This window comes from Cetorhinus maximus, chromosome 19 (assembly GCF_964194155.1).
Source record: "Cetorhinus maximus chromosome 19, sCetMax3.hap1.1, whole genome shotgun sequence".
Lineage (NCBI taxonomy): Eukaryota > Metazoa > Chordata > Chondrichthyes > Lamniformes > Cetorhinidae > Cetorhinus > Cetorhinus maximus.
The window spans coordinates 74,975,335-74,996,367 of NC_135897.1; positions in this window are offsets into that span (position 1 = coordinate 74,975,335).

Genomic DNA, 21,033 nt, shown 5'->3' on the forward strand with positions numbered 1-21,033 from the left:
TAGCTCTGCAGCATGGTGACATGGTGCTTAACAGAAGTAAATCCTTCTGAGCTTGTTCTAACTCCAGTTTTCAGCTGGAATTCTCCAGCAGCCTAAACACATTAAACCTCTGATCACAAAAACATGAACTTCTGACATGTAGACAAGGTTCTCCAAGTTGGATTTCTCCACCCATTTTTGGAACACGTCAATAGATATAAATAAGCTACTGGGCACTCACACCTATCAACAGAAGGTAGTACAGTAAAAACAAGAAGAGCTTCAGGTCAGTTCAAGGCGTTGACCCTTGGTACTTGGTCTGTTTAAATGTTTCAAACTATTTTTTTGTTTTCTATGCAATTTCTTCATTAATATTCTTTACAGATAGCTCAACAGGAGGTACTTAAAATGAGTAGAGCATACAGAACAGGAAAGAAATATCCTTTCAGGTCTCTGGATGGTGAAGTGAGTGGGTTTTACAGAATTTATAAATTCATAGAATGATACAGCACAAAAGGCGGCCTTTCAGCCCATCTTTTGTAGAACTTCTAGTTAGTCCCACTCCCCTTCTCCTTCCCCGTATCCTTGTAAGTTCTTTTCCCTTCATGAATTTATCCCATTCTTTTTTGGGTTTTACTGTTGAATCTACTTCCACAAGTCTTTCAGGCAGTGCATTTCAGATGACTGAATAACTTGCTTTGTGCTTCCTCATGTCACTTCTAGCTCTTTTGCCAATCACTTGTGTCCTCTGGTTACTGACCCTTCTATTACTGGAATTAGTTTTTCCTTATTTACTGTATCAAAACCATTCAAGATTTTGAACACCTCTGTATCAAATAGCTTCTTGATATTAGAAATCAATTTACATAAGTTGTTTTATAAGTAACCATTTTAACCAGCGCATAACAGCGAATAAACTTACAGAGCTTTAGAATAGATGAAAATGAAATGGAATATGAACAAATTCTTAAAAATTGATTAATGATCTCACTCCTTCCTACTCCCATTGCTTTCTGATGCTTCTCCTTCATGGAGCTAACTTTTCAGTTACACTGCCATCTCCTGGTCATAGTGAACACAACCCAACACTGAGCTCAGCTCAATCTCCAATGGCAATCGGGATCCTATTGATGTCATAAGACCCCAGCTCCACTTTTAATGGGCTTACCTCTCGACTCCAAGGACTTTTTTTTTTCAAAAAATATACTTTATTCGTAAAAGTTGTGAAGGCACGTTACATAACAATTCTAATTTGACAGTAGATAAAGTGCAATACACAACAATTTATTTCAATACAATACGAGTGATTCACTACGCTTACAATTGCAGCTCATATGTACAGTATACATTTAAATTTCATATCAAAAATTCTCTGGTGCATGCAGCATGCAGGGTTTTATATGGTCACCAGTCCCTCGGTGTACCATCGTGGAAGGGCCTTAGAATGTGGCCTTCCTGTGTTTGGTGGAACTTCACACTGGCTCAGGCTGAATGCCAACACAGTGAAGACCCAACAATCCATAATGGCTGCAATTAACACCAGAGCTCCAAGCCAGGGAGTACGCAACACTATCAGGGTGACATTTAATAAGAAGGAAGGAGGCATGCTGGTGGACCATTTCTACTTTGTGAAGAGGATCCTGTTTGACTGCTGTGGATTTCAAGCCACACTCAGCAGCTGCCTGTGCGATTTCCCCAGCTGCCAATATTTTGATGTGATGTTTTAAAACCTCGCAGGCATTCTCCTGAAGGAATTCAAGGAGAAAGAAAATGAGGCGGCACTGTTAATCCTTACCGCAGAGCTGCTGTTTACTTTGCCATCACAATGAAACCATTGTGACGATGCATCTATACCTATCCCTGTCATGGATGTGCTAATGTTCCTCACCAGGTACAACATGCCGCTTGCTGGTCCACTAGGTGATGTTCCAGCCACCTCAATGTACCTGGTGAAGAACCTGAGCACACCCATGAAAGGGATAGTCACTGAGGGATTAATTATAAAGGTTGAAGAAGGCATCATGACAACTAAATATTGACATGCAGCATCCTCTGGTTCTCACATCCAATCTGTACATCAAGAGAGTGGGAGCTTTTTTTGTTGTTTGGGTTCTCTCTGAGTGCCCTCAAAGCAATGTGGGTGCCAACTTTGCACCCTGGGCCTTGGAAATCCCATATGGCACTGCCTCAATACTGCCTGGTTGTAATGCCAAAAGTGATGAACTAGCCTGCTCTCCTACACAGAGTGTCAGTAATGAATGCATACCAGTATTGCCCCATACTAAATGTTATGTAGGTCCCTATCTGAAATGATACATGACATAGAGATTGAGAATGACCATCACCACCGAGAGAATAACACGGGCACGGAATGTGGCTTGAGGTCTTCCTGCAGCAGGGCCATTGAGATGCCCTATAGCTGCTTTGCTGAAGTCCCCTCTACTTAAACACAACTTCTCAGAAAAAAAGAGAAGACTCTTCTGCCTGTATAATCTATGGGAGGAAATGGTAATACTTGTTGGGCTGAATCCTCTGAATTGTTTCTCACTCTCCTTCGCTCCATCTTGTGGCGCTCCTTCTCCTCTTCCTGGCATATGAGGGTAAGCTGATAGACGATTCTTGCTCCTGAGAAGCCCTGTCCATGGGTGAAGAGGGGACCTGTCAGATGCAGTCATAAACAATGGAAGTACTTGTGATCATAAATCCAAAAGAAAATGCTTTCAAGAGTATTTCCAAACTATAGAAATCAGTGCTTAAACTCTCCAGACTCTTCAGGCTTAAAAACTCCTCACTTCTGCCTTGATCAGATATTCCTGGTTTCTCTTATATGTCAGTCTAACTAACCCAGAGTGTGTTAGCAGTGCAAACCCAGAAACCTGCAGCTGTTATGTCACTGGCCCTCAATCTGACATGTGAAAATGAGCCAGTGGAGACTTGGCAGGTGGAGCACAGGAAAGCTTATAGGAGTACAAGGGAAGACAGAGGAGGCCTTTTACTGGTGCATAACAGGCAGAAACAGCTTGTACCTTATTTTTCTGACTGAAATAAATTTCCTCTGCCATTTATACAATGCTAATGCATTGAAAATGGTGAAGATATTTACACCTCCACCCCCACTAATGGGAGGAAAACAGATGAAGAGAGAGAATACAGTGAGAAAATGATAATGATGATATAGAGAGAAATCTAACAAAGAGGAAGAGAAGCATACTGTATGGAGCAAAATACAAAGTCTTGCTGTCACAACTTTCATTTTCTTACCGTGGACTTTCCCCTCTGAATTGTATGTGGCAGGAATGTAAAGACAACCTTGCTGACATATTCGAAAAAGCTGTGCAGTTTAAAGGTCCTGCCCAATTAATCTTTAATTATAACAATTAAGCAAGGTGATTTTAAATGTGATCTGGATCTTTAAAGCTAACAGCAGTTAAATACCATGACTGTAAATATTTAAACCTGTTGCATGTTTAATAGTTGCTTTTCTTATATGGGTGGGCCTGTTTGAGCCCTTAATGCCAGGTCCCCAGAAACCTGTTGCAGTGAGAAAGGGATGACAATTTATACCATCATCTGTAAACTGGATTGCTTCCAATTTCCAGTGTGCTTCAGTTTACAACTTCTACTTTAAACTCTGCAGACTGATGCCATATGTGGTATGGATAGTCCAGGGAGTTACTTGGTGTAAATCTGGGAGGAAGCCAGAATCATCCCAGGTATCCTTCAGCAGGACATTCAAGGAGCTCCAGAGTAGCAAAACATACTTTCTGATTCTCAATCTACGAAGAAAACTGGAAAGCTTACTGTATCTCTTTAAATATTTCGACATTTACTTCGACCGTAATCAGTCAAGAACATAAGAATGGAGGAATACATAAAAGCTAATTACCCCGTCTATTGTCTTGTTTTCGAACCCTATCTGACTATGTGCTGCATATTTTTGGAATTGATATCACTCTGCTTCCTACCAAACCCCCTTGTGAATCCTTTAGTGAAGCCAGTATGCATTATGATGGGTAGAAGTTTGTTTCATACTTTACAACGCACACAGATAAATGTAAGGAGGAAAAAAGCAAAATACTGCGGATGCTGGAAATCTGAAACAAAAACAGAAAATGCTGGAAAAGCTCAGCAGGTCTAGCAGCACCTGGGGAGAGAGAAACAGAGTCGACGTTTCAAGTCCATATGACCCTTCTTCAGAGCTAAAGGGAAAGTAGAAATGATGAAATTTATACTCCTTATGGGGGTTGGAACAGGTGAAGCTGGATAGAAGGTCAGTGATCAGTAGGGACAAAAGAGAGATTGACAAAAGATATCATGAACTGAAGGACAAAAAGAATATTAATGGCAGGGGTAAGGGCTAAAAAAGGTGCTGATAGTGGCATAAAGGTAAGAAAGCAGAATGTGATAATAGCAGAGCAAGGGTAAGAAGGAAAGTATTTGATTTAACTTGAACATGAGAGATAATCTTATATACAGAAATGACTGTAAAATGATCTGCATAGAGATATGGAAAGAAAACAGGAAAATTGGTAAACTACACTGAAATAAGATGCGGAAGGAGGGCCTGTTGGCACCTTTTCACTATTAGCTCCTCATAATAGCGCAGATGGAATTGATAATTTATAAAAACACCCACCATATACCTCCAAACCATTGGTAGAGCGGAGATGAGGAGTCTCTTTTTCACCAGAGGGTGGCATGGGTCTGGAACTCACTGCCTGAACGGGTGGTAGAGGCAGAAGCCTTCATCACATTTAAAAGGCGCCTGGGTGTACACTCGATATGCTGTAACCTGCAGGACTATGGACCAAACGCAGGAAAGTGGAATTAGGTGTGGGTGGCTCATTGTTTTTTGTGGCCACGCAGACAGAATGTGCCAAGTGGCCTTCATTTGTGCTGTAAATTTTTCTACCCCAAAAAGGAAAGAACAGGCCAAACCAGAAAGAGGGGCAAGGTTAACTAAATTTCCAGAAAAGATACTGAAAAAAACCATCAGTCCATTTATGCAGGGCCTTTGACATCTCACAGCGAAACCAAACACAGGGACCATCTTGATCTCCCCGCCTCCCCAACATTGCACCACCCACAGCATATGCATACCAGACAGATAATCACCAATTCCCAACGTTTTTCTTACATCACAAAACTGTACTTTTAAAAAGTGCTATCACAACTTCCATTTCTTAGAGTGGATTTTCTGCTCTGGTTTGTAAGTAACAGAAATGTGAACTCAACCTTTTTAGGCAAACTGTATAGTTCAAAGATCTTACCCAATTAGGTTTTAATTATGTCAATTAAGTAACTTGATTTTAAACTGGATCTGGATCTTTAAAGCTAACAATAGTTAAGTAACACAAAAGTAAATGTTTGAACCTGCTACATGTTTGGATAACGCTGAAAAGTGTCATAATAATGAAGGAAAAACACCAAATTGCATCTGGAAACATTGGACTTTTAAAAATAAGACCTGAGTTTTTAAAAATGCACACAAGCCACTGGTTGGAATGCTGCAGGGTGACTCCCTAAGAGGTAGTGGAACCCCACCCTGTTGCCAGACAAGATACTTCTAAAGACATCCAGAAACTAATTACTCCCTCCAGTAGAGACAATGGGACATAACAGCAGATGAGTATCATCTCATCAAGAAATCCTGTGAGCAATGCCCAGGCATAGAACCATAGAACACTACAGCACAGAAAACAGGCCATTCGGCCCTTCTAGTCTGTGCCAACATATTATTCCGCTAGTCCCATTGACCTGCACCTAGTCCATAACCCTCCAGACCTCTCCCATCCATGTAGCTATCTAATTTATTCTTAAAACTTAAGAGTGAGCCCACATTTACCACGTCAGATGGCAGCTCGTTCCACACTCTCACCACTCTCTGAGTGAAGAAGTTCCCCCTAATGTTCCCCCTAAACCTTTCCCCTTTCACCCTAAAGCCATGTCCTCTCGTGTTTATTTCTTCTACTCTAAGTGGAAAGAGCCTACTCGCATTTACTCTGTCTATACCCCTCACAATTTTGTAAACTTTTGTAAGGCAAATTTGTGAATTTGCTTCCCACTTGGAATATACAAAGCAGAAGTTAAAAGTGAGCTGAAAAGCTGCCCAGTGTCTGTCTGTTGTTGGGTGTTCAGGGAGAGAACAAGTGCTGGAAGTTTGACTCAGAAGTAACAGCCACACACAATACCCCTACAAATTATCATTTTGCAGGTAACCTGATCACTCTCCCTCTCTACCGAATTCAACACTACTGGATCCTCAAAACTGACTATTCATCCACCAGAGTCAATTCTACTGGACTCTCGATTGCAACAGCTGCAACACTCAATCACCTGCTCCCCACAAGTCAAGGACTCTTCCATACACATTTATATATATATTACTTCAAGCTAAATTCTTACTTTTAACCTCTATGATGGTATATGCATGTGTTTTAACCTTTCTTGCCTTTAGTCGTTAATAAATTTATTCTTACCTTTAACTCAAGAAAGTCTGATCAAATTGGCTCCTTCAAAACCGGGACAATTGGTCCTGGGGAAACGATATCCGCGAAAGAGATCCTTTTTAGATTAAATCTCGTTGTGACCAACAGAAGGGGTGGGGGAGCAGAATAAAGACAGGGAGTCAATTCATCCCTCCTCACCCAGGGCATAACAATCTGGGGGTGTCCCAGACAGACGGTGACAAATTGAGGGGTCCCGCCTGGATCAACAACTTTGGAGAACCTCACCTGTGGGATGATGGGCAGTGACACCAGTTTCATTGCTTAACCTGATACTGCAAGGATACCCCTGGTCTGATCGTGGAGTCTGCCCATGGTCCAATCAATAAATGCTATTGCAGTGGCTCATGCCACTGATGATGGTGATTTTTGATTGCCACCACTGTTTGTGCCCATGCCTCCAAGGGTGGTGGGGGGGCAAGGGTGGTGTTGGGGGGCAGCTTACTGGAAATAAAAATACTTCTTGCAGCGGTACACCATGCCAGTGGAGACATCGGTGCACCTCATTTTTATTATATTATTATGGATACATTTTTAAAATTCATTCATGGGATGTGGGCTTTGCTGCCTGGACCAGCATTTATTGCCCATCCCTAGTTGCCCTTGAGAAGGTGGCGGTGAGAGCTGCCTTCTTGAACCGCTGAAGTCCATGTGGTGTGGGTACACCCACAGTGCCGTTAGGAAGGGAGTTTCAGGATTTTGACCTAGCGACAGTGAAGGAATGGCGATATATTTCCAAGTCAGGATGGTGAGTGGCTTGGGGGGGACCTTCCAGGTGGTGGTGTTCCCATCTATCTGCTGCCCTTATCCTTCTAGATAGTAGTGGCCGTGGGTTTGGAAGGTGCTGTCTAAGGAGCGTTGGTGAATTCCTGCAGTACATCTTTTAGATGGTACACACTGCTGCTATTGTGTGTAGGTGGTGCGGGGAGTGAATATTTGTGGATGGGGTGCCAATCAAGCAGGCTGCTTTGTCCTGGACGGTATCCAGCTTCTTGAGTATTGTGGGAACTGCACTCATCCAGACAAGCGGGGAGTATTCCATCACACTTCTGACCTGTGCCTTGTAGATGGTGGACAAGCTTTGGGGAATCAGGAAGTGAGTTACTTGTCGCAAGATTCCTAGCCTCTGAGTTGCTCTTGTAGCCACAGTGTTTATATGGTTAGTCCAGTTCAGTTTCTGGTCAATGGTAACCCCCAGGATGTTGATAGTGGGGGATTCAATGATTGTAATGCTTTTGAACATCAAGGGGCGATGGTTGGATTCTCTCTTGTTGGAGATGGTCATTGCCTGACACTTGTGTGGCGCAAATGTTCCTTGTCAAATGTCAGCCCAAGCTTGGATATTGTCCAGGTCTTGCTGCATTTGGACATGGACTGCTTCAGTATCTGGGGAGACACGAATAGTGCAATCATCAGCGAACATCCCCACTACTGACCTTATGATGGAAGGAAGGTCATTGATGAAGCAACTGAAGATGGTTGGGCCTTGGACACTACCCTGAGGAACTCCTTCACTGATGTCCTGGAGCTGAGATGACTGACCTCCAACAACCACAACCATCTTCCTTTGTGCTAGATATGACTCCAACTTTAAGAGTTTTCCCCCTGATTACCATTGACTCCAATTTTGCTAGGGCTCCTTATTGCCACACTCGGTCAAATGCTGCCTTGATGTCAAGGGCAGTCACTCTCCCCTCACCTCGGGGGTTCAGCTCTTTTGTCCATGTTTGAACGAAGGCTGTAATGTGGTCAGGAGCTGAGTGGCCCTGGTGGAACCCAAATTGGGCATCAGTGAGCACGTTATTGCTAAGCAAGTGCCGCTTGATAGCACAGTTGATGACCCCTTCCATTACTTTACTAATGATCAAGAGTAGACTGATGGGGCGGTAATTGGCTGGGTTGGATTTGTCCTACTTTTTCTGTACAGGACATACCTGGGCAATTTTCCACATAGCCAGGTAGATGCCAGTTTTGTAGCTGTACTGGAACAGCTTGGCGAGGGGTGCGGCAAGTTCTGGAGCACAAGTCTTCAGTACTAGTGCCGGAATATTGCCATAGCCTTTGCAGTATCCAGTGCCTGCAGCTGTTTCTTGATATCATGTGGAGTGAATCAAATTGGCTGAAGCCTGGCATCTGTGATGCTGGGGACCTCTGGAGGAGGCTGAGATGGATCATCCACTCGGCACTTCTGGCTGAAGATTGTTGCGAATTCTTCAGCCTTATCTTTTGCACTGCTGTGCTGGGCTCCTCCATCATTGAGGCTGGGGATATTTGTGGAGTGTCCTCCTCCAGTGAGTTGTTTAATTGTCCAGCACCATTCATGACTGGATGTGACAGGACTGCAGAGCTTAGATCTGATCCGTTGGTTGTGGGATCACTTAGCTCTGTCTATCACTTGCTGCTTATGCTGTTTGGCACATAAGTAGTTCTATGTTATAGCTTCATCAGGTTCATGCCTCATTGTTAGGTATGCCTGGTGCTGCTCCTGGCATGCCCTCCTGCACTCTTCACTGAACCAGGGTTGATCCGCTGGCTTGATGGTAATGTTAGGGTGGAGGATATGCTGGGCCATGAGGTTACAGATTGTGTTCGAGTACAATTCTGCTGCTGCTGATGGCCCACAGTGCCTCATGGATGCCCAGTCTTGAGTTGCTAGATCTGTTTGAAATTTATCCCATTTAGTACGGTGGTAGTGCCACACAACACAATGGAGGGTTTCCTCAATGTGAAGGGGGGACTTTGTTGCCACAAGGACTGTGCAGTGGTCACTCCTACCGATACTGTTATGGACAGATGCATCTGCAGCAGGCAGGTTGGTGAGGATGAGGTCAAGTATGTTTTTCCCTCTTGTTGGTTCCCTCACCACCTGCCGCAGACCCAGTCTAGCAGCTATGTCCTGTAGGACTCGGCCAGCTTGGTCAGTAGTGGTGCTATCGAGCCACTCTTGGTGATGGACATTGAAGTCCCCCACCCAGAGTACATTCTGCACCTTTGCCACCCTCATTGCTCTCTCCAAGTGATGTTCAACATGGAGGAGCACTGATTCATCAGCTGAGGGAGGGTGGTATGTAATAATCAGCAGGTGGTTTCCTTGCCAATGTTTGACTTGATGCCATGAGATTTTAAGGGGTCCGATGTCGATGTTGAGGATTCCCAGGTCAACTCCCTCCCGACTGTATACCACTGTGCCACCAACTCTGCTGGGTCAGTCCTGCCGGTGAGACAGGACATACCCAGGGATGGTGATGATGGAGTCTGGGACATTATCTGTAAGGTATGATTCCGTGAGGATGGCTATGTTAGGCCGTTGCTTGACTAGTCTGTGTGACAGCTCTCCCAATTTTGGCACTAGCCAAATACTGAAGTCAGGGCTTTCAGGAGCAGCACTTTCCTACAAAGGGGACATTGGCCAAGTCATGGTCAAAGTTAGGCAACACAGGTACATAATTAATGACCTCATCGCTCAGGTCCTGTGTGCAGTTGGATCTATAGGTTGTGTAAATGTGATATTACACTGCGGCCTGTGTAGCATCCTCTACTTTTACAGTAACACAAATGGAAAGGATGCATTGCAATTAAGTGACTTCCAACCTAGCTCTTACTGTGTTGCAAACTACACTCGCCATTCTTTTCTACACCAAATGTATAAATATCTAGACATCACAGCACGAACTTCACAGTACTTCTTCACAGCTTTAGTTTGGGAAAGGTTGATCATAGAAATAGATATTAAAAATATAGAGCAGATCTGAACTTCTGCCACTGCACACAGCTCAGGCAGTACAAATATCAATCCCAGGATTGGAACATGAGATGCCAGCCATTTGTTTTTCAATAACTGGGCATAGATCCTCAGAGCTGTCTGTAGTTAAATACCATTCATGGTTAATTTTTAAACTTGGTCATTCCAGGTTTTTTACTGAGTTACTTTATTGCTTACCTTGATAGTGCAATGATTTACCTGGTGTAATGAAGCAATAGGCAAGGTAGGTCAAACTTCCTCATGCGTTCCACTTTTCTTTGCATTCACCCACACTTAATATTCCTAAATAGATCCCAGTTTCCAGGAGAAGCTTCACTGCCAGAACTAGAAATTATAGCAATCGCTGCATCCTGATGAAAGGACTAGAAAGAGCATTGGATGCAAAGCAAGCTCTTCCCTTCTCTGTAGAATTCTAACCACTTCTTTCAAAGTCATTTGTTCACGTTTTTAAGCCAGAAACACATGACACCCGCCATAAAGATCCTGATTCTGACTCTGGCCAATCTTCTAGCTTTGATGGTCATTTAAATACTTTTAGTGGGTTTCCTGGCTCTTCACCAAGGAATTCGCCAAGGTGGGGTCAGAGGCTCCTGCAGCAGACCTTGAAAGCCTGCTTCAGCCACCAGTGAAACTGACAAAATATATTGGATAAATATTTGAATCTGGGGCCATGGTCTGTATAATGGTTGCTCTCTAGTCCGTTGCATAGATGTGCTGGATATGTAAATTTGAATTGCCCTTCTGCCATCATAGCATTTGCATCCAGTTTTGCTATTGGTCAAGTGATGAAAAATACATTAAATGACATCCATCTGTCATTTGAATATCATTTCAATAGACCAAGTATGGGTAAACATATTGAATAACAGTACACTATTAGTTTAGCATCTGGCAGGAAATCGAATGAGCAAAACAATGAGCAGGGACACAGTGGAGTCCAATTTTCCACCCATCACTGCCTGCCCTAGTTCCATCCAGGAAATGGAGGATGAAAAATACCAGCACACATTCCCTACTATTTCCTGGAAACTCTCTAAGTAATGTACCGATTGTTTTCTTGTGGCCCTCTGGAGAGATGCACCTCAACAATATTCCCACAGCCATATTTCCAGGGCTAGTCAAAAATATCAACAATTAGTGAAAAGTGCCTGCAACTAATTTATTATCATAGTGAACCCTACTGCTAAGTGGGAGCACTTAGTGGTCTGTCTTCAATGACACAATGGAGTCGCTAATGTAATGGCATTGTAGGTATTATCAAGTATAGTGCCTTGAGGCTTTTGTATGGCAGGATACAATCAGTCAAAATGCACTCAAGATGAACCTTCCCTTTAAACTTTTCCCCATTTTTTTCCAACTTCCAACGTGCAATTCCTGCAATAGGTTGTCGATCTCTCTGCCAAATTAAAAATGAATAAAAATGATAGCATTTGACATGTAGCCATCCACAGATTGCCAACACCCGTATGCTGGACTTCAACCAATGTTTTCCCCAGTGTACCATGTGCTTCATCTTGCATTTTTGTGCACGTTTAGTTTACTTACAGGCCTAGCAGCAGCGATCCCCGAGCGGTGCAGCACTGGGACTGTTTTATTAGTTTCCACTGATTCCAAGAGCCAGCTACATATGAAGATACGAATTAGGAGCAGGAGTGGGCCACTCAGCCCCTCGAGCCTGCACCACCATTCAATAAGATCATAGCTGATCTGATAGTAACCTCTCACCTACCCCTGATAACCTTTCAACCCCTTGTTTATCAAGAATCAATCTATCTCTGCCTAATATTCAAGACTCTGCTTCCACTGTCTTTTGAGGAAGGGAGTTCCAAAGACTCACTACCCTCTGAGAGAAAATATTTCTCCTCATCTCTGTCTTAAATGGGGTACCATTTATTTTTAAACAGTGACCCCTAGTTCTGGATTCTCCCATAAGAGGAAACATCCTCTCCATGTCCACCCTGTCAAGAACCCTCAGGATCTTATATGTTTCAATCAAGTTGACTCTTACTCTTCTAAACTCCAGTGGATACAAGCCTAGCCTGTCCAACCTTTCCTCATAAGACAACCCACCCGTTCCTGGTATTAGTCTAGTAAACCTTCTTTGAACTGCTTCCAACACATTGACATCTTTCTTTAAATAAGGAGATCAATACTGTACACAGTACTCCAGATGTGGTCTCACCAGTGCTCTGTACAACTGAAGCATAACCTCCCTACTTTTGTACTCAATTCCATGCAATAAATGATAACATTGGCCAGGATTTCCCCCTCAGCGATTTGGGGGCGGGGCCCGCTCGCCGAGGGGAAAATGACGCGGGATGACGTTGGGAGGAACCCCCGACGTCATCCCGGTCCCTTTAAATATTCACAAAGGCAGGTGGACAGCGAAATCAGTTGTCCGCCCGCTGACCTGTCAATGGCCAATTGAGGCCATTGACAGGCTAATTAACCTTATTAAACACCCTGCCCAGCTAACCTTAAGGCTGGCGGGTAGGCCAGGAGCCCCAGTGGGCTGCAGATTATTAATGAAACTTCATCCACTGGCGGGATGAAGTTTCATGTCCATTTTTTAAAATTTAATAAATTTTATGTGTTTATTATTAACATGTCCCATCTCATGTGACATTGTCACATGAGGGGGACATGTTAATAATTTTAATATTTATCTAGTTTTAGAGTTTACTTACCTCTCACAAATCTCCCTGAGACAGGACTTTGCCTCAGGGAGCAGTGCGCTCTTTAGCACGCATGTGCAAAAGAGCGCACTTTGACAGATGTGGATTCCCTCCACCCCCCAAATAGCGCTTCCCTTCGGGCAGGCCGCTGGGTGGGCCAGTAAGGCCCACCCACTCAAAATGGCGGCGCTCCCCATTTCAGCGGCGGGATCGGCTGCCCACCCACTGCCGAGCTGGTGGGGCCCACCCGCCCATCGAGGTAAGAATTCCGCCTATTGTATTAGCTTTCATAATTCCTCCTGGCCTACATGTGTTCTCAAATGTGCCAATGTTAACCTCAGCCACTATCACAAACTCAGTAGAATTTGGCAACATTTCAATGCGACATTACAGAATCACAGGATTGTTACGGTGTAGAAGGAGACCACTTGGCCCATTGTGTCTGCACCGGCTCTCTGAGCATTTTTAACTTATTGCCAATCTCCTGCCTTTTCCCCGTAACCCTGCACATTGTTTCTATTTAAATAATCATCCAATGCCCTCTTGAATGCCTCAGTCGAACCTGCCTCCACCACACTTCCAGGCAGTGCATTCCAAACCCTAACTGCTTGCTGTGTGAAAAAGTTTTTTCTCACTTCGCATTTGCTTCTTTTGCAAAACACTTTAAAACTGTGCCCTCTGGTTCTCGATCCATTTACAAGCAGGAACTGGTTCTCCCTGTCTCCTCTGTCCAGACCCCTCATCATTTTGAAAACTTCTATCAAGTCTCCTCTTAGCCTTCTCCACTCCAAGGAAAACAGTTCCAACTTTTCCAATCCTTCCTCATAACTGAAGTGTCTCATCCCTGGAACCATTCTCATAAACCTGTTCTGTACTCTCCAATGCATTCATATCCTTCCTATAGTGTAGCGCCCAGAATTGTACACCACACTCCAGCTGAGGTCTAACCAGCGTCTTATATAAGTTCATCATTATCTCCCTGCTCTTATACTCTATGCCCCTATTAATGAAGCCTAGGACACCATATGATTTAGAAACAGCTCTCTCTACCTGTCCTGTCATCTTTAATGACTTATGTACAGATACACCCAGGTCTCTCTGCTCCTGCACACCCTTTAGAATAATATCCTTTATTTTATATTGTCTCTCCATGTTCTTTGTACCAAACTGCATCGCCTCACACTTCTCCACATTGAACTTCATCTGCCACCTACCTGCCCACTCCACCAATGTGTCAATGTCCTTTTGAAGTTCTACACTGTCCTCCTTACAGTTTACAATCCTCCCAAGATTTGTGGCATCCGCGAATTTTGAAATTGTCCCCTGCACACCAAGATCTAATTCATTTATATATATCAGGAAAAGCAAGGGTCCCAACACCAACCCCTGGGGAACTCCACTACAAATCTTCTTCCAGCCCAAAAAATACCCATTAACCATTACTCTCTGTTTCCTATCCCTCAGCCAATTTTGTAACCACATTGCTACTGTCCCTTTAATTCCATGGCCCATAACTTTCCTCACAAGTCTGTTGTGTGGCACTGTATTGAACGCCTTTTGTAAGTCCATATACACCACATCAATGGCTTTGCCCTCATCAACCATCTCTGTTACCTCTTCAAAAAACTCCAACAAGTCAGTTAGACACAATTTTCCTTTAACAATTCCATGCTGACTCTTCCAAATCAATCTACATTTTTCCATGTGACTATTAGTTCTATCCTGAATAATTATTTCTAGAAGTTTCCCCACCACCGGAGTTAAACTGACTGGTCTGTAATTGCAGGGCAGATCTTTATAACCTTTTATGAACAAGGGTGTAATGTTTGCAATTCTCCAGTCCTCCAGCACCTCCCCTGAACCCAGGGAACATTGAAAGATTATTGCCAGTGCCTCTGCAATTTCCATTCTCACTTCCTTCAATATTCTTGGATGCATCTCATCCGGTCCCGGTGCCTTATCAACTTTAAGTACCGACAGCTTACGCAATACTTCTTCCTTATCAATTTTAAACCCTTCTAGTGACTGAGTTTCCTCCTCTGTCACCATGGCCTGGGCAGCATCTGCCTCATAGGTAAAGACAGTTACAAAGTATTAATTTAACACCTCAGCCATGCCTCTTGCCTCTATGTGTAAACCCTCTTTTTGGGCTCGAATTGGCCCTACTCCTCCTTTTACCACCCTTTTACTATTGATGTGCTTACAGAATGCTTTGGGACTTCCTTTTATGTTAGCTGCCAGTCTTTTATTCATTATCCCTCTTTGCTTCTTGTATTTGCTTTTTCACATCCCTTCAGTATTCAGGTTGGTTCTCAATTGTATTTTCTACCTGACACCTGTTGTAAGCACAATTTTTCTTCTTTAATTTAATTTCTATCTCCTTTGTCATCCAGGGAGCTCTGGATTTGCTTGTCTTACTGCGGTCCCAAATATAAGAAAGATAAACAGCTTTGAAAAAAGAACTGGATCAATTCAGATAGCATTGGAATAGCAACGGTGTTTTAATGTAGATGATGAGGTAATATTACCTGCAACAAAAAGAAACGGACGTATAGGGCAGAATTTTGCCCTTGGTGGCGGGCGGGCAGCCGATCTCCGCCGCTGAAACGGGCTCCGCCGCCATTTTAAGAGTGCGGGCCAATTAAGGCCCGCCCAGCGTGTCACCTGACAGGAAGAGCTATGTGCTTCCTGTGCGGGCGGGGGTGGGGGGGGATTCCCCAGCTGCCAGAGTGCGCTCTTTCGCGCGCAAAGTGCTGCCTCAGGGAGATCGCTGAAACTCTGTGAAACTCTAAAAATAGAACAATTTTAAAATCATTAACATGTCCCCCTCATGTGAAAATGTCACACGAGATGGGACATGTTAGTGAAGAGCACAAACACTTCATTAAAAGTTTTTAAACCCAATATCAAACCTCATCCCGCCACTGGATGAGGTTTGTAAAAAAATCTCTTACCCGCCTGCCCGTTGGGCCCGAGCGCCGACCCGAAGTTCGCACGGGCCCCTCAAAATCCTGGTCGATTGGAGAGTTAATGGCCTTAACAAGGCCTTTAATTAATGGCAGGCGTGCATCACGCTCCATAGCACGCCCGCCAACCGAAATTTCGCGATGCCGCGCGCTGACGTCGGGACACTCACACGACGTCAGCGCGCGACATTTTAAGCGCTGGCGTGCGGACTCCGCCACGCACTCGCCAGCCAGAAGATTCAGCCCATATATTGTGTTCCCTACAATGATGTACATGGGTATCTACAAGCAAAAGGGGGAAATTATTTGCTGGTGAAACTGGTATAAATGAAACAAATATAAGCGCACAGCAGCAGAACAGCTGACCATGAATTGAAACGAGTTATTCTAATTTTGAGATAGCTTGCCATTGAGACCGCATAAAGAAAGTGATGTGCAATTTTGAATATTCTGGGCATGAAAACTTACAAGTGTCACTACACTGTTTTGTTGGTTCCAGGCACCCTTGATGCCATCCCAAATCCTAGGATCTGTGACAATTACATAAAATGGGTAAATACCCATTTCACTGCTGGCACAGCTAGGGTGCCTGCTATCTCCATCCTGCTATGGATGTCTTCCCCCCACAGCTTCCAACCTCATAGTCTCCCAGTCTCGGACAGCCCGCTTCTACCTCCTCCCCAAAACCCACAAACAAAGCTTTCCAGTAGACCGATCGTGTCAGCCTGTTCCAGCCCCACAAAACTCGTTTCTTCCTATCTTGACTCTGTCATGTGTCCCCTTGTACAGTCTCTTCCCACCTACATCCAGGATTCCTCTGATGCCCTATATCATAGCAACAATTTCCAGTTCTCTGGCCCTAACCTCCTCCTCTTCACCCTGGACATCCAATCCCTCTACACCTCCATCCCTCAACGGGATGGTCTGAGGGCTCTCCGCTTCTTCCTTGAACAGAGGCCCGAACAATTCCCATCTACCACCACTGTCCTCCGCCTGGCTAAACCTGTTTTTTCACTGAACAATTTCTCCTTTAACTTGTCTCACTTTTTCTAAATAAAAGGTATGGCTTTGACACGGGCCCCAGTTGTGCCTGACTCTATGCTGTATGTGGAACATTCCTTTTTCCAGTCCTACTCCCTCCCACAACTCTTTATCGGCACATAGATGACTGTTTCAGTGCTGCTTCATGCTCTCATCTGGACCTGGAAAAATTTATCAATTTTGCTTCCAATTTCCACCCCTCTATCAGCTTCACATGGCCCATCTCCAACTTTTCCTTTTCATTTCTTGACCTCTCTGTCTCCATTTCTGGTGATAGTCTGTCCACCAATATTCATTACAAGCCCACCGACTCCATAAGCTACCTTAACTACAGCTCCTCACACCCTGCTTCCTGTAAGGACTCCATCCCATTCTCTCAGTTCCTTCTCCTCCGTCGCATCTGTTCTGATGATGCCACTTTCCAAAACAGCACTTCTGACATGTCTTCCTTCTTCCTTAGCTGGGGTTTCCCACCCACGGTGGTTGACAGGGCCCTTAACTGTGTCCGACCCATCTCCTGTGCCTCTGCCCTCACAGCTTCCCCTCCTTCCATGATAGGGTCCCCCTTGTCCTCACTTTTCACCCCACCAGCCTCTGCATTCAAAGGATCATCCTCCGCCATTTCCGCCAACTCCAGCATGATGCCAACACCAAACACATTTTCCCTTCACCCCCCGGCGGCATTCCGCAGGGATCGTTCCCTCCGGGACACCCTGGCCCACTCCTCCATCACCCCAACACCTCGTCCCCTTACCATGGCACCTTCCCATGCAAGCGCAGAAGGTGCAACACCTGCCCCTTTACTTCCTCCCTCCTCACCATCCAAGGGTCCAAACACTCCTTTCAGGAGTGCACCTCCTTCAATTTGGTCCATAGCATTCGCTGCTCCCAATGCGGTCTCCTCTACATTGGGGAGACCAAACGCAGACTTGGTGACTGCTTTGCGGAACACCTTCGGTCTGTCCGCAAGCATGACCCGGACCTTCCTGCCGTTTGCCATTTTAACACACCATCCTGCTCTCATGCCCACATGTCCGTCCTTGACCTGCTGCAATGTTCCAGTGAAACCCAACGCAAACTGGAGGAACGGCACCTCATTTTCCGATCAGGCACTTTCCAGCCTTCCGGACTTAATATTGAGCTCAACAACTTCAGACCATGAACTCTCTCCTTTATCTTCACCCCTTTTTTAATCCCTTTTTTCAAAATTCATTTATTATTTTTTATCCACATATTTTTATTTTTATTTATTTTTATTTTTATTCAGTTATCCATTGTTTTATCCCTCTTTTCATTCCCCCTTTTTATCCCATTTTCTATCCTTTTTTCCCCAACCATCGCCCCCTCCCCCAACCCCAACCCCAAAGGAGTCATCTGTTACTTATTGCATGTTGTTCTTTCACGGAGTGCTTACCCTTGTTCTGCTATTAACGCATTCTGCTTTCTTACTTTAATGTCACAATCAGCACCTTTTTTAGCCCTTACCGCTACCATTAACACTCCCTTTGTCCTTTTGTTCATGACATCTTTCTCAATCTCTCCTTTGCCCCCACCTATCGCTGACCTTCAGTCCAGCTTCACCTGCTCCGTCTCCCTTAAACAGTGTAAATTTCATCACATTGCTACTTCTCTTTAGCTCTGAAGAAGGCTCATACAGACTTGAAATGTTAACTCTGTCTTTCTCTCCACAGATGCTGCCAGGCCTGCAGAGTTTTCCCAGCAGTTTCTGTTTTTGTTTCAGGGTGCCCGCTAGGTTGATCGGGAAATTTTCCCCACACAGGGGCCAGCCACTGATGTGGAATTGGATCGGGAAAAGCAGCTTCTTTTTACTAGAAAAAACCTGCCCCTATTAGAAAAAGGCCGTTTGCCTTACAACAGTCAATCACTTCACAATCAGCTGTTGTAAGTTGTCTTTTAAACCATAGTGGGCATCACTTCCACCATGCTGCAATTCTGGCAGGTAGCATGGGCCTGCTTCATGCTCGATGGCTGAATTCTTACAGATGAAGCCACTTCGCCAGTCCTGCCTCTTTTCCTAACATTACGTAAAAGAAGAATCAGTAATTTTCCAAGAGTTTCATTTCCCAAGTTCACCCTGAGGAACTCACCTGCCGGCAGTGCATGTTGGAAAATCCAGGGCAAGTTTTCTCACCACCAGCATGGACTTGGAAAACGTCCTCCCACACTGCCTTCACAGAAAATGCCATCCCTTCATTTGCCTGTGGAGGAAGAAGAGCCAGGGAAGGTGTGTGCTATTTCCATTAGTGTGCCATTGTACTGAAGTGATAATCCTTCCTCCCTGTCTCATGTAATCATGCATTTGTAACTCAAAGAAGGAAGATTTCCAAAACGCTTTTTCATAGGTCATAATAAGCGCCAAATGGAATAAAGGAAATGAACTAAGATGAATGAAGCAAACAGGAGGAAAATGACAGATAAGGTATAGAAAATAAATTAAGACACTAGCTCAGGCTTTTTGTTTATGCATTCATGGCAGAATGGGCTCAAGGAGCTATGTTGCCTAATAATGTTCCTAAGTTCCTATGTTTCTATTCATCAACCCTCAATTTTACGCACATTAAATCACATAGTAAGTGGAAAACTCCAGTCATCATCTTTGAACTAGAAAGACCAGGAAGATCCCAAGTTTGATGCCCAGTCTCAGCTGAGTTAACTGAGTACAGGTCTTAAGACTGGCCAGTACTCCTTGGATAGGGAGAATAAAGCAGAAAGACTAATCTGGCAATTTCTGATAGAAGTTACATAGATAGATGTTGAGTGGAAACAATAATAGGCTTGGTTGTGAAATCTTCCACGGGCAAACAGCCTGCAAACACTCACTATATGTATTTACAGGTGAACAATGGTCACTTGCTGAGGTACAGGAGCGTAACTACTGCCCAGAGAACCATAATTCAGAAAGTGAGTCAATGCTTGGGAAGAGCAGAAATTAGGTGAGAAAAGCAAAAAGGAAGATAGTGCAAGAGGCACAGGTGTGAATTGAAATGAAAACATGAATTGGAAAAAAAGCAAAGATTGTAAAGAATGAAAAATAATTGAAAATTCTGCTTTTATCCCATTCCTTTTTCACCTGGTTGAAAGCTTGGGAAGCTTATCCTTGTTTCTTGATTAAAATGGTTAATTATAAACTAGCTTATAAATTCAGTTGAGGATACCTAAGCATTCGTGTTCTAGATCTGAAGGGAACATTTTCCTTCCTACTTTCTGTGCTACTCGTATCCCTTTTCAGAACATGTTCTGCTACATTGTACTCTTAAAGACAATGGGATAGACATTACACTAGTTTGCGCGAGTATTATCAGTAAAAAAGATAGGTAAAATAAGCCAAACCAGTGCAAAATATCAGGAAAGTTTACATGTAAGTTTTTTTCCCTTTTATTCTTTCATGGGATGTGGGCATTGTTGCCCATCCCTAATTGCCCTGGCTAGGCCATTTCAGAGGGCAGTTAAGAGTCAACCACATTGCTGTGGTTCTGGAGTTACATACAGGCCAGAGCAAGTAAGGACGGCAGATTTCCTTCCCTAAAGAACATTAGTGAACCAGGTTGTTTTTAATAATAATCGATGATAGTTTTGTAGTCATCATTACTGAGACCAGCTGATTCCAGATTTATTCATTGAATTCAAATTTGGCCAGCTGCCAATTTGAACCCCATGCTGCCGATTCAGACCCATGCACCCAAGGCATTAGCTTAGGTCGCTTGATTACTAGTCCTGTGACATTACCACTACACCACCATCTCCCCGAAGTGACATCTAGAGTAAATTGAATTTCCATGAATTTTTACATAGTTGAAAAAGCACGTGTGATCCCACCCACAAAATTAGCCACAACGGCAGATCAGCACAACGAGCAGGGCGAGTTTCCTTTGATGGCCCCAGTTTGTTCGAGGAGGCTCTTCAAATTAAGCTGGTATTTTTTAGGCATACAAGCAGTAGCAGGTATGTTCTTAAAGTTCTTAAAAAAAAGATATAAGCTACTAAGAAACTGACTCGTGTACTCCAGTGAGACGAGTAAATGGTTCAGTACATTTAAGGCATTTTCAGTGATTTAAAATCAGGTTTCTCACAGGTGTTGGACT